Source organism: Saccopteryx bilineata, chromosome 5 (genome assembly GCF_036850765.1).
Source record: "Saccopteryx bilineata isolate mSacBil1 chromosome 5, mSacBil1_pri_phased_curated, whole genome shotgun sequence".
Classification (NCBI taxonomy): domain Eukaryota; kingdom Metazoa; phylum Chordata; class Mammalia; order Chiroptera; family Emballonuridae; genus Saccopteryx; species Saccopteryx bilineata.
Genome location: NC_089494.1, coordinates 127,880,557 through 127,900,953, shown reverse-complemented (window position 1 = coordinate 127,900,953; position 20,397 = coordinate 127,880,557). Strand labels below are relative to the sequence as shown.

Genomic DNA, 20,397 nt, shown 5'->3' with positions numbered 1-20,397 from the left:
TGTCCCTATGCTCCATCGCTCCTAAGGTGGTAAGAAAGATTCATTGGCCCTGACTAGTTGACTCAGTGGTAGAGCATTGGCCTGGTATGTGGATATCCCAGGTTTGATTCCTGTTCAGGACACACATGAGAAGTGACCATCTGTTTCTCCTCCCCTCCCTCCCCCTTCTCATTTTTTTTCTCTCTCTCTCTTCCCCTCCTGCAGCCATAGCTGACTGGAGGAAGTTGGCCCCAGGTGCTGAGGATGGCTCGATGGCCTCCACCTCAGGTGCTAAAATAGCTTGGTTGCCAAGCAATAGAGCAGCCTCCCCAGATGGGCAAAGCATCACCCCATTGGGGGCTCGCTGGGTGGATCCCAGTCAGGGTGCCTGTAGGAATTTGTCTCTCTGCCTCCCCACTTCTCATTTAAGAAAAAAAAGAAAGGTTTATTAACACAAGAAACTCAGTGACCTGTAAATTCCCAGCCCCAGAAAGCCTGAGCAGAACATTTTTTTAGCCCCTAAGAGGGTGCAGTGGGTCCAGACACAAATGAAACAGTGGGAAAAGCCACTTTAATGACTCACTGCAGCTGCACTTTCTTCCCTGTCTTTCTTTCTTTTGCCCCTGGCATTGGCTGTTTGGATTAAAACATGGAAACTGTAATGAAATCTTATAAAAGAGAGGAGTAAAAAATTATAGCAGAAGCTGAATTCTGAAGAACATTGCGCTATGATGACAAACAAAAGCCATCACGCGGGGACAGGAGTATGGGGGTATGAACAGCGAGGGCTACACTGCATCTGCTGCAGAACAGATCTCAAAAACCACGTGGCACTTCGCATGCCAAACACCACCACACCTCATGGATCTTGCCAAGGTGTTTGCCTGTCTGTCACCAGGGCATCCGGGTCACCTCTGAAGCCACGAAAGAGATGTTTCTGAAAGCCACTGCTTGAGAGAGGAGGCTACAATGGTAAAGCATTCCCACATGTGAAGCAGAGCTTGTACCACACCAGGAAGCAGTTTTAAACAACAGTACATAAGACAGTCAGAACCAAAGATGACTTTGACAAGTATAGATGTTTTTAAAGAGTTCTCAGGAAAAGACCAAATTTTTAGAGTCCGTTACACTTTCAGCTATATTTTTACCTATCTGAAAGTGACAATATCTATCTTTCCATGAGTACCTACATGCATCCAGGCACAAGGTGATCATGGAAAATAGTCATGCTGGTGAGTGGGGCTTACTAGCCACGCTCCCTTCTTGCCAGTGTCTGTGTTTCCCAGTGTCTCTCAGCTGCTGAGAATGAAGTCTGGCTGAAAGCTTCAAGTGTTGCTCTACCCCATCCTCAAGCCAGTCCTGACCGAGTTTTACGGAACATCACCACCTGCCCCACCTCCTAGAGGATTTGGAAAATGCCACGTCAGTTCAGCTATTGGTGTTCAGAAACACCACTCTTATGACTATCAAGCCATGTCTCAATAATCTATTGCTGCATTAACAAACCACCCTATAACTTGGTGGTGCAAGGTAACCAACCATTAATTAATTAATTAATTAATTATGATTCTGGGGGTTTACAGGAAGGGTGGGTTGAAGCTGGAATGGCTGGTCTGCTCATGGAGTGTTGACTGGGCTCCTTCATGTTAGGGGCTGGCTTGTCTTGGATGGCCTCACTCCCATGCCTTGTAGCTGCCTGGGCTGTCAGATAGGGTACCTTGTTTCTCTTCCAGGTGGCCTCTCATCCTCCAGTAGGCTAGATAGGGCTCTTTTTCCATGATGGTAGAAGCATTCCAAGAGGGCCAGAGGAGAAGTTATAAAGGTTCTTGAGGCCTTTCTCAGAAGCCATGCAATACACCATTCACTGCGTCCTATTAGGCAAAGCAAGTCACAAAGTCCGTCCAGATCCACAAAGTGGGGAAACTGACTCAATGTCTGTGAACACTTAATCCATCACAGCATACTTAACAACATGAAGTAATACCCTCTGCTGTGTAGTTCTGTGTCTTTTAACTGTGATACTGAATCTATTTTCTGATGGACATTTGTCACTCTGCTGGGTCTAGAAGCCTATCCTGAGCTACAGCCTGTTGAATTCTGCTGTTCCTGGTCTCTCAAAGAATAGTTGTACTCCTAGACTCTCTCTAGAATTTGTTCCGAACAAATGGATGCTCTGATCATGACAAGAAGCTCTTGTGGCTGCTATCTGTATTCATAAGATCAGACACCATGATGTTAAATTCTGGCCCATGTCATTCACCTAATAAATGCTCCTAGGCTCATGCTCTGTGTCCCTAACACACTAGATACTTGAGAAGTTTCTGGTATTTTTGAGAGCTGCTATGCATATGGGTCAATAGCATTGCAATGTCATGATTGTGTGACAGAAATATATAAATGACAAGCTGATGGGTAGCAAGGGCTAAGGAAAACTTGACCAGAAAGGGGATATTTAAATTGCATTCTGAACGATGAGTAAATGCTTGCCAGTCAGTGGTAGAGAAAGGAAATTCCAGTGGAAGAAGTCATAATGTCATGGTGAGATGCCGAGTCACAGTTTAAATTCTAGTTGAGTCCTTCTCAGGTGGACATGAAGGCAAGCATGGGATGGGGCAAAAGAGGCAAGTGAAGTCAGACAGGGATGCAGTGAAGCTGAGAAGTTTGCTCTTTATCCTGCAAGCTGAGATTCAGCTGTGAGGTATTCCCAGATGTGCTGAGCCTCGGGATAACTGGCAGCTCAGCCCAGACCAATGACTCAGGAGAGTGTGGGAGCCCAGGAGTCTGAGTAGTTACCAACATCTTCAGCTACTCCGATAATCCAGCCTTCCTGTGACACCCTATCCTCATCTGACCAGGAAGATCACACAAGGATTTAAAATAAAGAAAGTGATGATTACGTTTAGATTTTGGAAAAGTGACTCCAGACTTGAATGGCAATTTGGAGAGATGAGAGACGCCAATGGGAAGAACATCACGATGACCTGAGGACTGGAACAAGGAATAAGGTTCTATAGGGAAGGAAAAGGTCAGACCAGAGAGATGTTTCTGTGTCAGGTCCACCTGAAGTGTGTGAGGAGAAAAGTGAGGTAAATGAAGAGGAAAAATGAAGGATGGCTCTAATGCTTCTAACTCTGACATGTGAGTAAGAAGGACACTATTCGCTGTGTTCTAGCACTTGAAGAACTAAATTAGGGAGAATGATAAGGCACTTCACCTCAGACGTGTAGAATTTGAAATATTTATAAGATACCAAGATGAGTCTGTCTCCATGACCATTGCAAAAGTGTATTTGAAGCCATAACCTGAAAAAATAAAATAAAGAGGCAGGAGCGAAAGCCAGGGATTGTGTCGAATAATAGTTCTCCAACTTTAAAGTGAACAATAGTCATCTAAGAAGCCTATTAAGAGATTGTTGGGCTATTCCCTAGAGACTCTGATTCACATGGTCTGGGATGTGACTAAGGGATAGATAGTTGTAACCAGAAGTACAGGTGGTTACTGGGACCACATTGTGAGATACTCAGTGCAGACAGAGCAAAAGGAGGCCAGAGACAATCCCTGAGGGCACCAGCAAATAAGAGGCAATGCTGGAGGAACAAGCAATTTTTACGGGGCCCACTTTGTGTCCCCCAAGTTCCTGACCAAGGACTTTAACCAAGTACCTCCGAATGTGACTAGATTTAAAGATAGGACCTTGGAGAGGTGATTATGTTAAAACTAGGTCATATAGGTGGGCCTTACCCCAATATGCCTGGTGCCCTTACAAGAATGGGGTATTGGAACACAGACATGGCCAGAGCTAAGAGGCCATGTGAAGACACAGGGAGTAGACAGCCATCCACCAGCCAAGGGGAGAGATCTTAGAAGAATCCAATACTGCTGACTTTGGTCCTTAAATTTTAGGCCAACAGATCTATTAGAAAATTAATTTCTATTGGATAAGCCATCCAGTCCATGGTACCTTGTTATGGAAAACCTAACAAATGAATACAGAGACTAATCTGGAGCATCAGAAAGATCAAAACTAAAAACAAAGAAAAAAGTCTACCACAAAAAAATGAGGAAAAGGGGTGATCAACAGTGTCTGATTCTAGAGAGAAAGCAAGATGATAAGACCAGACACAAAGCTAATGGGTGAGTGATTTTAGCAAGACCAGCAGCAACAGAGAAAGACTGAGGAATAAAGCAGATTGCAATAGGTCAAAGGCTGGCGGTGGTAGTCACAAAGTGGAATTTAGATTGATACCCTGAAAGGGGGGCTCATTTGAGAAGTATTTTTAGGATAGAGAAAAATTGAACATGTTGAAGCTTTTAAAAAAAGAACCAGCAAAGAAGACCAAATTAAAAGTTAAAACAAATCAATGCAGGGGACAACCAGAAACAAGTCAGAACATACAATTAAATGCAAGAGGAGAAGGAAGAGGAAAACAAGGAGATGAAGAGGAAGAAGGAGAGGGGAAGAAGGAGAGAGAAGGATCAGAGGAGGAAAAGATTAAACCTTTTTTCTACAACAGAAGAGAAGAAGAAAAAGCTAAATGATAGGATAAATTTGAACTGGAAAATTAGGGAAAAAGGGAGTTGACAATTGGTGTTTCTAAAAATAGGCATCTATTTTCCTAGAAAAGTAAAAGGTGTGGTTATCAGTGGAGAGTCAGGGTTTGGGTGTGAGAGTTTTACTTAGATTAAGTGAACATGTGTAATATGTTGAATGGGAACCTAATGTCTCTGATGATGCTTGATGAAATTAGGAAAATCTAATCTTATCCAATTTACAAAATAAATAGAAGGTACTGAAAGCCAACCCTTTCTGTCATTCTCTCTTCAGTTGACTGAATATATCTAAAATTAGTCAATTTAGGCTTTCCAATTAACTGCTTGGTCAACACAACATTGTCCCTTAAAATTTGGGGGATGACATGGGAGAAAGAAACTGTGATTCATGTAGCCATTTTATAGAGCTAAGCACTGGCTTCATGTGTTTTGTTGATAATACTTTATTTCTTACATAATAACATCTCTGGTGGTAACAAGAGATACAGAAATACATAAGAGATCATCTTAGGTTTTATATAGGTCATAATCTCATAGGCAAAATAAAAATTGCAGTTAGTGCAAGTCTTGTACCGGAAGTAAAAATAAGGTTGAAAGGGAGCAAGAAGGAGAATAACAATGACTCATCCTGTGAAATGATGTCAGAAGAAGGAGCCCCTATGTGGGAGGTCTCCAGGAGATAAGGCCAGACTCTAGGCACTAGGAACACAGGTGCAGAGATGTGGAGGGAGGGAGCAGCCTGATCTGTGCAGAGAACAGTGGGTAGTGTAGCAATGCTGACATTTAGAACATGAGTTGCTGAATGGGGAGAGAGAAAGTTGAAGTCAGACAAAAAGGCATAACATAATGCTGTAAGTTGTCTTGCCTGGGAGAGTGGAGTAGGGAAGGAAAAGAAAAAGTCCAACAGGGCTAAAAATCCTAGGGATTACCAATGTTCGATGTACAGGAGGAAAGCCTGTGGAAAAGCCTGGAAAGAAGGGATCTGTTGGGTGGGTGGGGAGATAATGGTGATGGGAGGGGACTTGATATGGAATGGTAAGAAAAAGAAAGTAAAGAAAAAATATAATAAAGCAATGTGAGCAATAGAAGGACAACTAAGAAAAGGCAGCCTCAGAAAAGGAAATGGAGAAAAGAATCTAAGAACATTGTCAGTAAACAGTGTCAAATGTCACAGAAAGGTCAATGAAAAGAGGACTGACACTCTGCTATTTGACTGGAAAAGAAGAGGCAATAGATACCTTGGCAAGGGCAATTTCAGTCATGTGGTGACACTTAAGGTATTAGTATCTATAGTGTTTCTTGTGACAAAGTGTTAATATCTTAGTCTTTTTCATTTCGTTTTTGTATCTATATTTGTAGTCAGTGTCATAACACAGTCAATATAAAGTGCCACCAGTAAACAACACTTTCTCATGGTCCAAGTAGTTCACATGCCGTAGACACAGTTATCTGAATCAGAGAATATAGAACATAATACTACTGACAGATGAGTCAATAAAGGATAAATGATTAAGAATATATTTAGAAAAAGATTTTTTAAAACGGCCTTGTAGAGTTAGATTGATTTTTTTAAATTGTGGTAAAAACATTTAACATGCAATCTGCCCTCTGAACAAATGCCTATGTATTGTTCAATGTAGGCACCAGGCTGTACAGCAGATTCTAGAACTTACTCATTTCACATAACTGGAAACAACTAGGTAGAGCTCTTACTAATCTAAAAAATGTTGACATTTCTATTTGAGTTCGCACTTGCCTGACTTTCCTCGGTCTCGATTTAACAAAAGGCTGATGAACTGTTCTAGGTCTTGTAGGACTATGCCCAAGGGTGAGACACACTTTTTCTCTTTCAGAGAGCTTCCACTTGCCTTTGATCATAGACAGGGTGGAGGCAAAAGTAGGTTTACAATTGTCAGTATGCAAAACACAGTTTATTCTTGTATTATTATTAATTACTGTATTATTTTCCATAATAACAACTGTAAACCTACTTTTGCCACATCCTGTACATCCAATAAGAGAGACCTAATCACTTCCAGTAAAGTGAGAGGAAGCCTATAGTTTTCTGAACCCTATCATGACTTTTACCTTTTGTCTGAACAGAAAGCAAAAATGAGATAATGATAGAAATCAACTTTTGTGACATTTGGTTATCTCCTTCCAATTAGTTGCTTCTAGTTCCTAAGTTTCCTTCAGTTCTTCTTAACATCAGGGACCCAAAAATCTTACAGTTACTGTTCTAATTATAAAGAAACTTTTCTATAAATTCACTTCTACTATTCTTTAATGTTTAAGGCATCACACATGGTCTAACTTTTTTTTTTTAATATACAGTGTTTTAAACAGAACAAAATAAACTTTTCATCTCAATAGCAAACTTTTACACTCTATTTGTTTTAATGCAGTCATCAAATAAATTAGTGTGGCCCTATATGAGGTGTTGCCAATGACTAGACTTCGAACAAGATTGAGTTTTTCTTCAGTTGCCCTATCAACCAAGACTTAAATGGCTTTCTTCCACTCCCAACAACCCCTCACCATGTGATAACAGCCATACTCTCAGCAAGTCATGACTTATAAAGTCAGCGGTTTTAATAGAGGCTCCTGAAAACTTTACAAAAAACCTCAGGAGCCAAGGATTTAATTCCTATTAATGGAATTTCAGACCCCGTGACAACCAAGTGCAATTTGCTCATTGCCCGATAATCAACCTAGATGTGCACACTGATATATCAGGACATGGGGTTTGACTGATCTGTCACGTGGTCTGACAGCCGCTACCATGATTAAAATTGGGACCACCCAAGCACACTTTGGATATGTTGGTGCCTTTCCCTCTCAGAGTGGCCATATTTTCTTTTCTGTGTAAAAGACACCCAGCCCCTCAGACAGACCTCATGTGTAGTTAGCCAATTTGTTTCTCAGCAATCAGAAAGCAAACTGTTGAGTCTGCCAGCCTCACCCACCTGTCATGTGTCTCAATCTCCAAACAGCTGGTGAAAACCAATACAGTCCTGAGTGCCAGCCCCTGCTGGGGAAGTGGACGTGGCTGGGGAATTAAACACACACATGCCCTCAAGCTCCTTCTGACTTTGCAAACACATTGTGATAAGTCACACACCCATCTAAACAGAACCACAAAGCCTTCAGATTTGATTACATGAAATGCCTCTGGTTTAAAAAAAAAAAAAGCAATTTTTCAGCAGTGTGTGGTATCTGACTCCAGATTTGGGGTGGAACCCCAAGGACCGTCTATAGAGTCTGTCTGTCCCACTTTCACATACTCTGAACTGAATTCTGTTTTTCTTTAGTCCAACCCTCAGAGCAGCAGGGAGCACAGATATTTCCCCTGACATATCCCAGCAGGGCTAAGATTTTCCCAGGCAAAAGAAAAGAGATGACTGCCCCTGCAACATTGGTTCCATTTAGGTAAAATCCAACTATTTAACATGCTGCTGTTCTCTATTATAAATAAACCCAACAATGTGAGCCTGTCAGGTCATCACTTTTCTGTAAAGTCTCAGGTGTCACAATCTGCATCTTGACACAATAAACTTAAGACTTTTGCTCTAGTTGGGACTACCTGTCAAAAATGCTGACCTGTTACAGGTGAACTGCCTGGCAGGACTGGTGCTTCAGCTTTAATGAGGAAAAGATTTTACAATCAATGACAGAGTTTTGAGATTTTAGGTACCTGGCAAGGAAATAAGGAACCTTATAAGGACAGACACATGAAAGACTTTATCATTTACTACCCTTAGGTATTCCATCATTCTCTCATACTTATCTAATGATGTTTTAAATATTCTCAATCTAACCTTTCTGCACCCACCTATCACTCCTCACCACTCCTTAGACTTATTTTGTGGCCTCTTTATCCTAACCCAAGCAAAACCTGCATCTAGGAAAAGACCAGTTATTTACACATAAATGGGCAGTTAAGTCAGTGTGTCCTCTACTTCCACTGGATTTTAAACCTGATTTCTGAATGGGAGCAAAAGAGGAAGACTTTGACCATGCCTCTTTCCACTGGGGTTACTCTCCTTTGCCTATGAAATGAAGTCCAAATTCCTTACATCAACAAATCAATAAGTATCTGAGTTCCTAACATGTTATTATATAGCTGTACTTCTCAGGAGGAAATAAAACAGCATCTATTGACAGAGGATATGGTGTACAACCCATAAATGTTTGCTGAAAGAACAAATAAGAGAATGCCAAGGGATGGGCAAAGTACATATTATCATCCTTGTTTGTATTGGTGGTCTCATGGTAGAGATAAAGTATTTATTTCAGAGTTACCATCGTCAAGTTCTGAAACAATTAGGAAATGGGCAATGAGCAGGAAAATGAAGGTCAAAATACCATATTTTTCACTCCATAAGATGCACTTTTTCCTCCAAAAAATGAAGGTGAAAATGCCCATGCATCTTATGGAGTGAAAAATATGAAATTTTTTTTGAAAAATATGGTATTTTACGAAATATTTTAACACACCATTTGTTTCACAATAATTTTTTTCTTATTTTTCTCCTTAAAACCCTAGGTGTGTCTTATGGAGCAAAAAATATGGTAATTAATACCTTCTTACTGAGAAAGGCTGGGTTGAAAAATGTAACCTTAGTGAATGCCAATAATAGGCTTCCTACTGTGTTTTAAGCAGAGAAGCAAGAAATAATGTGTAGGGCAGGCTGGTCACCAAATATGAGAAGATGCCAAGCTGTGACCACCCAGTTTCTTATCCCAGCACCATCAAGTACGGCAAGAAGCCAGTGTATTCAGGGGAAAATTCTCCCTCTGGAAACAAGAGACATTGAGAATAAATGCCACTCCCCTTTAACAATTCACCATGAAGGCTGTTCAACATAATATGTAATTACATGACAGAGAACTAATTTGAACAAGAACTTTAGGGAAGGTAGATATCATCTAACAGCTTGGAGTAAAGGAATGATCCTGGCCTGAGTTTCATAAGGAGAATGTGAGTGAAAGAAGAGGCATTCTTGGGACTTGGAGGGGTAATTTTAGAATGGTGCTTGGGGAAGAAAAATAGCACAGAACACACAAAAGTAGAAATGGGCACAAAATTATGCAACCTTCATTCCCTCTTCACTTTTATCCTCATGATGCTCTCATCATTCCCTACGTGAGCCCTCACATCTCCCATCTCTGCACCTCTGTTGCACTGGTATGGCCAGCTGGTAGAGCTCCCAACCCACCTCTGTAAGTTTTCTGACATCACATCAAATGCCAGTTCTTCAGAAAGTCTTTCCAGACTTGGTTCCTACCCTCTCTTCAAACACAGTTTGGTTCTCCACCCCTCTATGTCTCATGGCTTCTTCTTCTAGCATTTTCATATTCTACACTACATTTTAGTCACTATTAAACATGACTACCTCCACAACAAGATGATAAAGTCCCAAAATATTGATGCTAGAAACCTGCCTCTTTATCCCTAAGAAGTCTAAGAGAGTCAGTGTTGTATGAATGCATTTTATTTTAGCAAGAGAGAGAGAAAGAGAGGTAGGAAGAGAGAGAGAGAAAGACAAACAGGGACAGACAGGCTGGAAGGGAGAGAGATAGGAAGCAACAATTCTTCATTGTGGCATCTTAGTTATTCATTGATTGTTTTCTCATATGTGCTGGTCACAGGGGTTCCAGAAGAGCAAGTGACCCCTTGCTTAAGCCAATGACTTTGGATTCAAGCCAGCAACCTTGGGCTTCAAGCCTGTGACCATGGGGTGATGTCTATGATCCCACGCTCAAGCTGGCAACCTCAGGGTTTCAGACCTGGGTCCTCAACATCCCAGTCCGACACTCTATCCACTGTGCCACCACCTGGTCAGGTTGAAGTATTTTTAATTGTAGGAATCTCAAGCATTGGTGATGATATTTCTTTGAAAAAAATTTAATCTTGGTTTTCTTAAAATTCTTCATAGCTATTTGCCTTACAAGAGAAAAGCTCTAGTCCTGTTTGTTTTATATTAACAAAGAGCAAAGTAAGCCTTTAAAAAAAAAACACTGCTATTTGGGTTCTCAAACACTTGACTGCTAACTCTATCTCTAGTTCAAATGACAAAATTATTTAGGTAACCTTGAGGGTGGCTTTCAGCCACAGAAAAGACCATAGTTACTCTGGATTTTAATATAAATTTATCAAAATTATGGTAATAATTCAAAATTATATATTTCTTAAGCTTTTAAGTTTAATTTAAAATTTCATAAAGACGTTAAAAGATACATTAACTAATATCTCTTAATTATTTAAAACATACTATTTAAAATCTGATAAACATATTATTTATAAGGGGTCTTCAATAAGGAAAAATTAGTTGCCTTGCACTGCATGTATAAATTTAATATATTTGATTTTCAATTGCTTCTAAGAACTAGAAACATTTTTAAATAAAAGTTCTTATAAATTAAGTAAGTTAAATGCATAAATTTGACAATTCTTAAATCTTCTTGACATCTTAATACTGTTTAAACAGTTAATAAACTCAGAACTTTTTACTTAAAAGCATAGTAATATCAACTATATTTTGGATATTAGTCATGAGGCCTATTTGTTAGATTTGGCCACTGTTTTAAGTTATGCAAACACATACAAATAATTTCTATATGGGATATTGTGGGCCAGACTTACTTTGTCATTCCTATAACTTTCCTCATCATTCCCAGGTTAAAAGGCACTGACCACTAGAGGGGCTGCTATGGCCTGAATATTTGTGTCCACTTCTCAAACTCTCATGTTGAAACCTAATGCTTAATGTGTTGGTATTAGCAAGTGGGGCCTGTGGGAGGTGATGAGGTCATGAGCACAGGGTTCCTCGTGAATGAGATTAGCGTCTTTATTAAAGACACTGAGGAAGCTCTTTTCCCTTCCATCATGTCTGTGCCTCAGGACCCTCATCAGAACCTGACTATGCAGGCACCTCCACCTTGGACTTCCAGACTCAAGAACTGCAAAACAATAAATTTCTGCAATTAATAAGCCATCCAGTCTATGGTATTCTGTTACAGCAGCCTGGATGGACCATGACGGGCATTGTGTTACCCCAAGCAAGTGGAAGTTTCCACCTTGGGGGGGGCAAGATTAAATATTACCCAGAAAAATTTGAAGCTGAAGTTCAAGATTAAAATACTGCCCAAGAACAGATGGAACAGGTTTAATATTTTTCAGTCATTGCAACAATAGTTACATTTGTAAAAGTCATTGTAAAATTCAATGAAAACAGAATAGGACTCAGCTGTAAAAAAAAAAAAGAAGTAAATATAACCATTTGCAACAGCATGGATGGTCCTGGAGATTATTATGCTAAGTGAAAGGCAAGTACCATATGATTTCACTTACATGTGGAACCTAATGGATAAATAAACTAACGAGCAAGATAGAAACAGACTCACAAATAGAGTACAGACTGACATCAGGTTTGGGGGACGTGCAGGACTGGGTGAAAAAGGTAAAGGGATTAAGAAAAAAAAAGCTCAAAGACACAGAAAAAAAGATTCAAAGAAAAAGGAAATCCATAACATACAGAGGGACAGCCTTCCCAGCCTACCACCATAGATTGAAAGTCCATATTGCTTAGTTCTTCCCTCTGATTTGAGCCTACCTTTTTGGGTACAGTGAATTTGCTTCCCTGCTTATTTGGATTTGCAGGTTTGTTCGTTTTGTTTGATTTAGTTACGCTCACCTTTTAATGTCTTTCTATCTGATTCTAATGTCACTTTTCATTTGATCCTTCTAACTCTAATGAATTTCTTTTATATGTTTTATTTCCTGAACTTGGGTAGATCAGATTCAATAATTGTTTTCTCTTTTATTTTTTTCTATTTTTCAAAAGCCACCACTTTTAAAGATAATAATATGATACTTAGTTGGATTCTATATTTCTCTTGTGGTTTTGCAAAACTCTATAATTCTAAAGTCACGCTAATGAAAACAAACACAAGTGAAAACTTGAGCAAAAGTCGAAGGATTCTCAGGTCAACGTCCAGAACAGTGATGAACAAGCTGCTACTTTCCATTGTCTCCTTACTGGAGCTGGTCATTCTGGGAGGCTTACTTTACTACAAAATCTTTTGCAGGGAAGGGCTTATGGACCAGCACGTTGATGCTCTGAATTATTGGTGTTAGAGGTATGAAATCAGTGTGTTGCTGTGAGCTCCCAGTGCAAGGATGTACTGTGTGGCCAGATGATGGGAAGAGGGAAATATGGAAACCCAGTGAAATGTGAAGGAAGGACAATAAGACCAGTGTGATACACCAAGAAAATGCTGTTTATGACTTTAAAATTTTTTTAAAGAATTTTTTTCTCCTACTTAGAGTGTCTTTATTTTTACAGCAGGTCTTTATTTCTCCATTTTTACAGAGTGTCTTTATTTCTCCAAGCAAGTGTGTGGAACAATGCCAGCTACAAAAAATGTATTTCATTCCACATCATGGCAACCTAGCCCACAAAATCTCAACAGAAGTTGCATAAGTAGCTCAACTGCAAAAGAATATATGGGGTTCACTTGCCACGTTAATTCTAAATGAATACATTTTCCGTAAAATCAGAGAACAAGTTTTTATAGAATAGGTATTTGTTAAGGTGACTTGATTAGAAAATGTCTGTAGTTTGGTTGGAAAATACCTCATCAAGTCCAAGAAGAAAAAAAAATTGTCACTGAATTTGTGTTTTGCTTTTAAACTCAGGACAATTTCTTTCTATCAAAATTATATTCTTTCAATTCTTAAAATTATTCAGAAGCATTTCATTGTAGAATTCATAAGGAATTTTAAACCATGCAATATAGGTGGACTGCACTATGGATGAAGCAGGGGCACCGTTCTACATGGAGAACGCGAGAGAGGCTTTGCATCACGAAGGGCAGGGCTGGGTATCACGAAGGGCAGGGCTGGGTGACCCAGGGGTCACCCTTCGATGAGTGGAGACAGAGTCAACATGAAAAATAAAGTCAGGACAGTCAGCGCTGCTGGAGAAACAAACACACAAAGCGTAACTCACAGTTTTGGAAAACCCCCAACATTTTCCATCTCGGTCAGGACGTAAATTAGATTTGCAATGAACCATTTGAATGTTTACTGAGACCAATACGTTTTCAGGCCAAAGCGTGTTCACACGTGGGCTTAGTGTCTTCCTTCCTTCATGGGCTTTAGAGTCTTCTTTCCTTCCATTCCCCAAATAGGTTTCTGTCTAAGGTCTGGTCAGGGAATTGTAGAGCAAGCCAGAAACATGGGCAGGCTCCATAAATGGAAGTTTGTAGAGGGGTGGCTGTGTCACTTAAAAAGCACTGTATTAGAGGTGAGCCCATAGTAGTGGCCAAGATGCAGTTTTTAGAGACCATCTCCATGGTATATAGAAAAGCCAGAGGAATGCTCTTGAGACACAGTCATGAGTCTGCCATGCTCTGTTCCTCTTGCTGATAGAGCTGAGAGCCAACACTGCTGGAACAGAAAGGGAACTTGCATGTATCATGCAGAGGAAAGATAGACTCAGGAAGAACCTGGTCCAGGACTGTACTGGGGGAGAGGCAAGGGAGGCCAACCCAGCTCCACCATCCTGAGCAAGTCACAGTTACCCCCATGCCTCAGTGTTCAGCCACAAAATGGACTGGGATCTCTCTACATGATTGGGGCTTCCTTAATGAACACAGTGCTTTGACTGGAGTTTGCTAGTAAATACAAGGGGTGGAGGTGTTAAATTAAGTTTTGCCTTTGAGACTGAAGTGTTTTTGTGAAATACAATTGAGAAAAACTACTTTCATCATATGAAGAACACTGCCATAAATCATTTGCGAATTCTAAATAAATGGAAAATGTTTTCTACAGTGTCTTTTGGAACAAAATGGAAATAAAGATAACAAAAGTAAAAAGAATTAAATTCACAAATAAAGTTTAGCAAAATTTTTTTGTTTTGTTTTGTTTTTGTTTTTTTTATTAAATGAATTTTAATGGGGTGACATTCATAAATCAGGGTTCATATGTTCAGAGAAAACATCTCTAGGTTATTTTGACATTTGCTTATGCTGCATTCCCATCACCCAAAGTTCAATTGTCTTCCGTCACCTTATAACTGGTTTTCTTTGTGCCCCTCCCCTCCCCCAACCACCTCCCTCTCCTCCCCCCACCCCGTAACCCCCACACTCTTGTCCATGTCTCTGAGTCTCATTTTTATGTCCCACCTATGTATGGAATCATACACTTTTTAGTTTTTTCTGATTTACTTATTTCGCTTAGTATAATGTTATTAAGGTCCATCCATGTTGTTGTAAATGATCCAATGTCATCATTTCTTGTGGCTGAGTAGTATTCCATAGTGTGTGTGTGTGTGTGTGTGTGTGTGTGTGTGTGTGTATATATATATATATATATATATATATATATATATATATATATATATATCAAACCTTTTTAATCCACTAGTCCAATGACAGACCTTTGGGCTGTTTCCAGATCTTCGCTATTGTAAACAATGCTGCCATAAACATGGGGGTGCATTTTTTCTGTTCAAACAGTGCTATGGTGTTCTTGGGGTATATTCCTAAAAGTGGTATAGCTTAGTCAAAAGGCAGTTCGATTTTTAATTTTTTGAGGAATCTCAATACTATTTTCCACAGTGGCTGCACCAGTCTGCATTCCCACCAGCAGTGCAGTAGGGTTCCCTTTTCTCCACATCCTCGCCAGCACTTATTCTGTGTTGTTTTGTTGATGAGCGCCATTCTGACTGGTATGAGATGATATCTCATTGTGGTTTTAATTTGCATTTCTCTAATGATTAGTGATGTTGAGCATTTTTTCATATGCCTATTGGCCATCTGTGTGTCCTCTTTGGAGAAGTGTCTATTCATTTCTTTCGCCCATTATTTGACTGGATTGTTTGTCTTCCTGGTATTGAGTTTTACAAGTTCTTTATAAATTTTGGTTATTAACCCCTTATCAGACGTATTGTCAAATATATTCTCCCATTGTGTAGTTTGTCTTTTTATCCTGTTCTTATTGTCTTTAGCTGTGCAAAAGCTTTCTACTTTGATATAGTGCCATTTGTTGATCCTATCTTTTATTTCATTTGCCCATGGGATAAATCGGCAAATATATTGCTGTGAGAGATGTCAGAGAGCTTCCTGCCTATGTTTTCTTTTAAGATGCTATGGTTTTACGACTTACATTTAAATCTTTTATTCATTTTGAGTTTATTTTTGTGAATGGTGTAAGTTGGTGGTCTAGTTTCATTGTTTTGCATGTAGCTGTCCAATTTTCCCAATACCATTTGTTGAAGAGGCTGTCTTTACTCCACTGTATGCTCTTACCTCCTTTGTCAAATATCAGTTGTCAGTAAAAGTGTGGGTTTATTTCTGGGTTCTCAATTCTGTTCCATTGATCTATATGCCTGTTCTTATGCCAGTACCAGGCTGTTTTGAGTACAATGGCCTTGTAGTATAACTTGATATCCAGAAGTGTGATACCTCCCACTTTATTCTTACTTTTCAAGATTGCTGAGGCTATTTGTGTTCTCTTTTGGTTCCATATAAATTTTTGGAATATGTGTTCTATATCTTTGAAGTAAGTCATTGGTATTTTAATCGGTATTGCATTGAATTTATAAATTGCTTTGGGTAATATAGACATTTTAATGATATTTATTCTTCCTAACCATGAGCACGGTATATGCTTCCACTTGTTTGTATCTTCTCTGATTTCTTTTATCAATGTTTTATACTTTTCCAAGTACAAGTCTTTAATCTCTCTGGTTAAATTTATTCCTAGGTACTTTATTTTTTTGGTTGCAATGGCAAAGGGGATTGTTTCCTTAATTTCTCTTTCTGACAGTTCATTGTTAGTGTATAAAAATGCCTCTAATTTCTGAGTATTAATTTTATATCCTGCCACCTTGCTGAATTCATTTATTACATCCAGTAGTTTTTTGAATGAGACTTTAGGATTTTCTATATACAATATTATATCATCTGCAAATAATGATAGTTTTACTTCTTCTTTTCCAATTTGGATGCCTTTTATTTCTTCTACTTGTCTGATTGCTGTGGCTAAGACCTCCAGAACTATGTTGAATAAGAGTGGTAAAAGGGGGCAGGCACCTCTGCTTTCTTCCTGATATTAAGGGGATTGCTTTTAATTTTTCCCCATTGAGTATGATGTTGGCTGTGGGTTAGTCATAAATGGCCTTTATCATGTTGAGGTATGTCCCCTGTATTCACACTTTGCTGAGAGTTTTGATCATAAATGGGTGCTTGATTTTATCAAATGCTTTTTCTGCATCTATTGAAATTATCATGTGGTTTTTCTCCTTCCTTTTATTTTTGTGATGAATCACATTGATTGCTTTGCAAATATTGTACCAGCCTTGCCTCCACAGAATAAATCCCACTTGATCATGGTGTATGATTTTTTTCATATATTGCTGGATCTGGTTTGCTAATATTTTGTTGAGGATTTTTGCATCTATATTCATCAGGGATATTGGCCTATAATTTTCTTTCTTTGTGTTGTCTTTGCCTGGTTTTGGAATCAGAATTATGCTCACCTCATAAAAGGAGCTTGGAAGTCTTCCTTCCTCTTGAATTTTTTGAAATAGCATGAGAAGGAGAGGAGTTAGTTCTTCTTTCAATATTTGGTAGAATTCACTTGTGAAGCCATCAGGCCCCGGACTTTTCTTTGTTGGAAGTTTTTTGATAACTGTTTTGATCTCATTAGTTGTAATTGGTCTGTTTAGGTTTTCTGATTCTTCCAGATTAATTTTTGGAAGATTATATGTTTCAAGGAATTTGTCCATTTCATCTAGGTTGTCTAGTTTTTTGGCGTACAGTTCTTCATATTTTCTTCCAATATTTTGTATTTCTGTTGTGTCAGTTGTTATTTCTCCACTCTCATTTCTAGTTTTATTTATTTGAGTCTTCTCTCTTTTTTTCTTGGTGAGTTTGGTTAAAGGTTCATTGATCTTGTTTACCTTTTCAAAGAACCAGCTCCTAGTTTTATTGATCCTCTGTATTGTTTCTTTAGCCTTTATGTCATTTATTTCTGCTTTGATCTTTATTATTTCCTTCCTTCTACTACCTCTGAGCTTTACTTGCCGTTCTTTTTCTAGTTCTTTTTGATGCAGGTCAAGTTGTTTATTTGAGCTTTTTCTAGCTTCTTAAGGTATGCCTGTAATGCTATGAACTTCCCTCTCAGGACTGTTTTTGCTGTGTTCCTTAAATTTTGAGTTGATGTATGCTTGTTATTGTTCGTTTCTAAAAATTTTTTGATTTCTTCTTTGATCTCATTGTTAACCATTTTATTATTTAATAACATGCTATTTAGTTTCCAAGTGTTTGAGTATTTTTGAGTTTTTCTGTTGTGGTTGATTGCTAGTTTTATGCCATTGTGATCAGAGAAAGTGCTCAATATGATTTCAGTCTTTTTAAATTTGATGAGACTGCTTTTTTGCCCTAACATGTGGTCTATCCTAGAGAATGTACCATGAGCACTTGAAAAGAATATATATTCTGCTGCTTTAGGGTGAAAGGTTCAGAAGATATCTATTAAATCGCGTTGATCTAGTGTGTCCTTCAAGTCTGCCATTTCTTTGTTAATTTTCTTTCTTGAGGATCTATCTAGTGATGTTCGTGGAGTATTTAAATCCCCTACTATTATAGTATTGCTGTTGATCTTGCCCTTTAAGTCCATCAAAGTCTGCTTTATATATTTAGGTCCTCCTATATTAGGTGCGTAGATATTTATAATAGTTATATCTTCCTTTGGATTGCTCCCTTTATCATTATGTAGTTACCTTCTTTATCTCTTACTATATAGCCTTGGTTTTAAAGTCCATTTTGTTTGATATAAGTATTGCTACCCCAGCTTTTCTTTCATTTCCATTTGCGTGAAATATTTTTTTTCCATCCTTTTATCTTCAGTCTATATGCATCTTTTGATTTAAGGTATGTCTCTTGTAGACAGCATATGCATGGGTCCTGTTTTCTTATCCATGCAGCTATCCTATTTCTTTTGATTGGATCATTTAATACATTTACATTTAAGGTTATTATTGATATGTAGTTGTTCATTGCCATTTTATTCTTTAAAACTGTATTCCTCTTTTGTTATATTCTTTTTCTCCTTTGATCTGTTTACAACAGGTCCCTTAGCATTTCTTGCAGCATTGGTTTGGTTGTAATGAATTCCTTGAGTTATTTTTTGTCTAGAAAGCTTTTTATTTCTCCTTCAATTTTAAACAGAAGCGTTGCTGGATAAAGTAGTCTTGGTTTAGGCTCTTGTTCTGCATTACTTTGAATATTTCTTGCCATCCCTTCTGGCCTCAAGTGTTTCTGTTGAGAAGTTGGAAGTCATCCTTATGGGGGTCCTTTGTAGGTGGTAGCTTTTTTTTCTCTAGTAGCTTTTAATATGTTCTCTTTATCACTTATCTTTGGAATTTTAATTATGATGTGTCTTGCTGTAGATTTCTTTGTTTTTCTTTTTAATGGAGTTCTCTGTGCTTCTTGAACTTTTGAGACATTTTCCTGCCTTAATTAAGGGAAGTTTTCAGCTATGATATGTTTGAACAAAATCTCTATTTCTTGCTCTTTCTCTTTTTCTTCAGGAACCCTTATGATGTGGATGTTATTTCTCTTCATGTTGTCACAGAGCTCTCTTAGAGTTTCCTCAGACTTTTTGAGTCTCTTTTCTTTTTTCTGCTCTGCTTCCATACCTTCATTTATCTTATCCTCTATCTTGCTAATTTGACTCTCAGCTTCATTCATCCTGCTTTTTATTCCTTCCATTGTGTTCTTCACTTCTGATATTGTATTTGTCATTTCTGACTGATTCTTTTTTATTATTTCAATGTCCTTTTTTATATTTGCTATCTCTTTATTTAGGTGTTTGTAGTTACCATATATTATTGTTCTAATATCTTTGAGCATCCTAACAATCGTTATTTTAAACTCTGCATCTGGTAATTTGGTTATATCTGACTCATTCAGGTCCTTTTCTGGGAATTTCTCTTGATTCATTTGTGTTGCATTTCTCTGCCTTCTCATTTTTTCTATGTAAAAGAAGGGTGTGGCCGCTGTGTACCCTAGGTGTGGTCTGTCTGCAGACCCACCACCTCCTCTGCTGTTGCTGCCTAGGGCGTTCGGGTATGGGTGTTGCCAGTGCCTGCCCACTGGGGCTGTTGTTGTGGTTTCTGCCTCTCCTTTATGGGAGTGGCTGTGATCACGTGCTTGGGTGCACAAGCCTTGGTGGCCTTAGCCTTCACCTTGCCCCCACGGTGGCATTATGCTTGGCCCTGAGGGCAGGGGTGAGCACCTTTGCTCAGCTGCAGGTCTCCGCCTGATTCTGGGCTTTCACCCCGCCCCTGCAGGAGGAGCCCACATGTGGGATAGCTGCAAGCCTTGGCTCCACAGGCTGGGTGGGACTGCGTGCCCATGGTTAGTAGTGGGACTCCGCTTGTTCCGGGCTTTTGGCTCCACCCCCCTGGGAAGATCTGGCTCCCAAATCAGGCCATAAGCCTTGCTTCCGTGGATGGGGCAAGGCTGTGATCCTGCGCCCTTGCTCAAGGGTGAGTCTCTGCCCCTTCCAGGGCTCCTGCCCTTCCTCCACAGGCTGGATTGCAGGCGGCCCGCAGCTGGGCTTGACTACTTTTGCATGTCCTCTCTTCCCCAGCCGGGCAAGACTGAGCTCACATCTGGGCCTCAGTGGTGGCCAGCCGGCTTCCACCCTTGCCGACAGAACCGCATTTCTGTGTCCTGCTGCTGCCCACCCTCAGTCTAGACCTCAGCCATGTGAGTAGGGGCACTGTAGCTCAGACCCTAACACTCACTACTGTAGTCCTGAAAGCTCCCTCCTTCTAAGCGACTCTGCTC

At 39.3% G+C, this 20,397-nt stretch overlaps 1 pseudogene; it reads left to right on the top strand.

Annotated features, from left to right (window-relative positions):
* The first annotated feature begins 753 nt into the window (after nucleotides 1-753).
* Nucleotides 754-20,397, top strand: part of LOC136306541 (endoribonuclease LACTB2-like) — a 54,613-nt pseudogene continuing 34,969 nt past the window's right edge.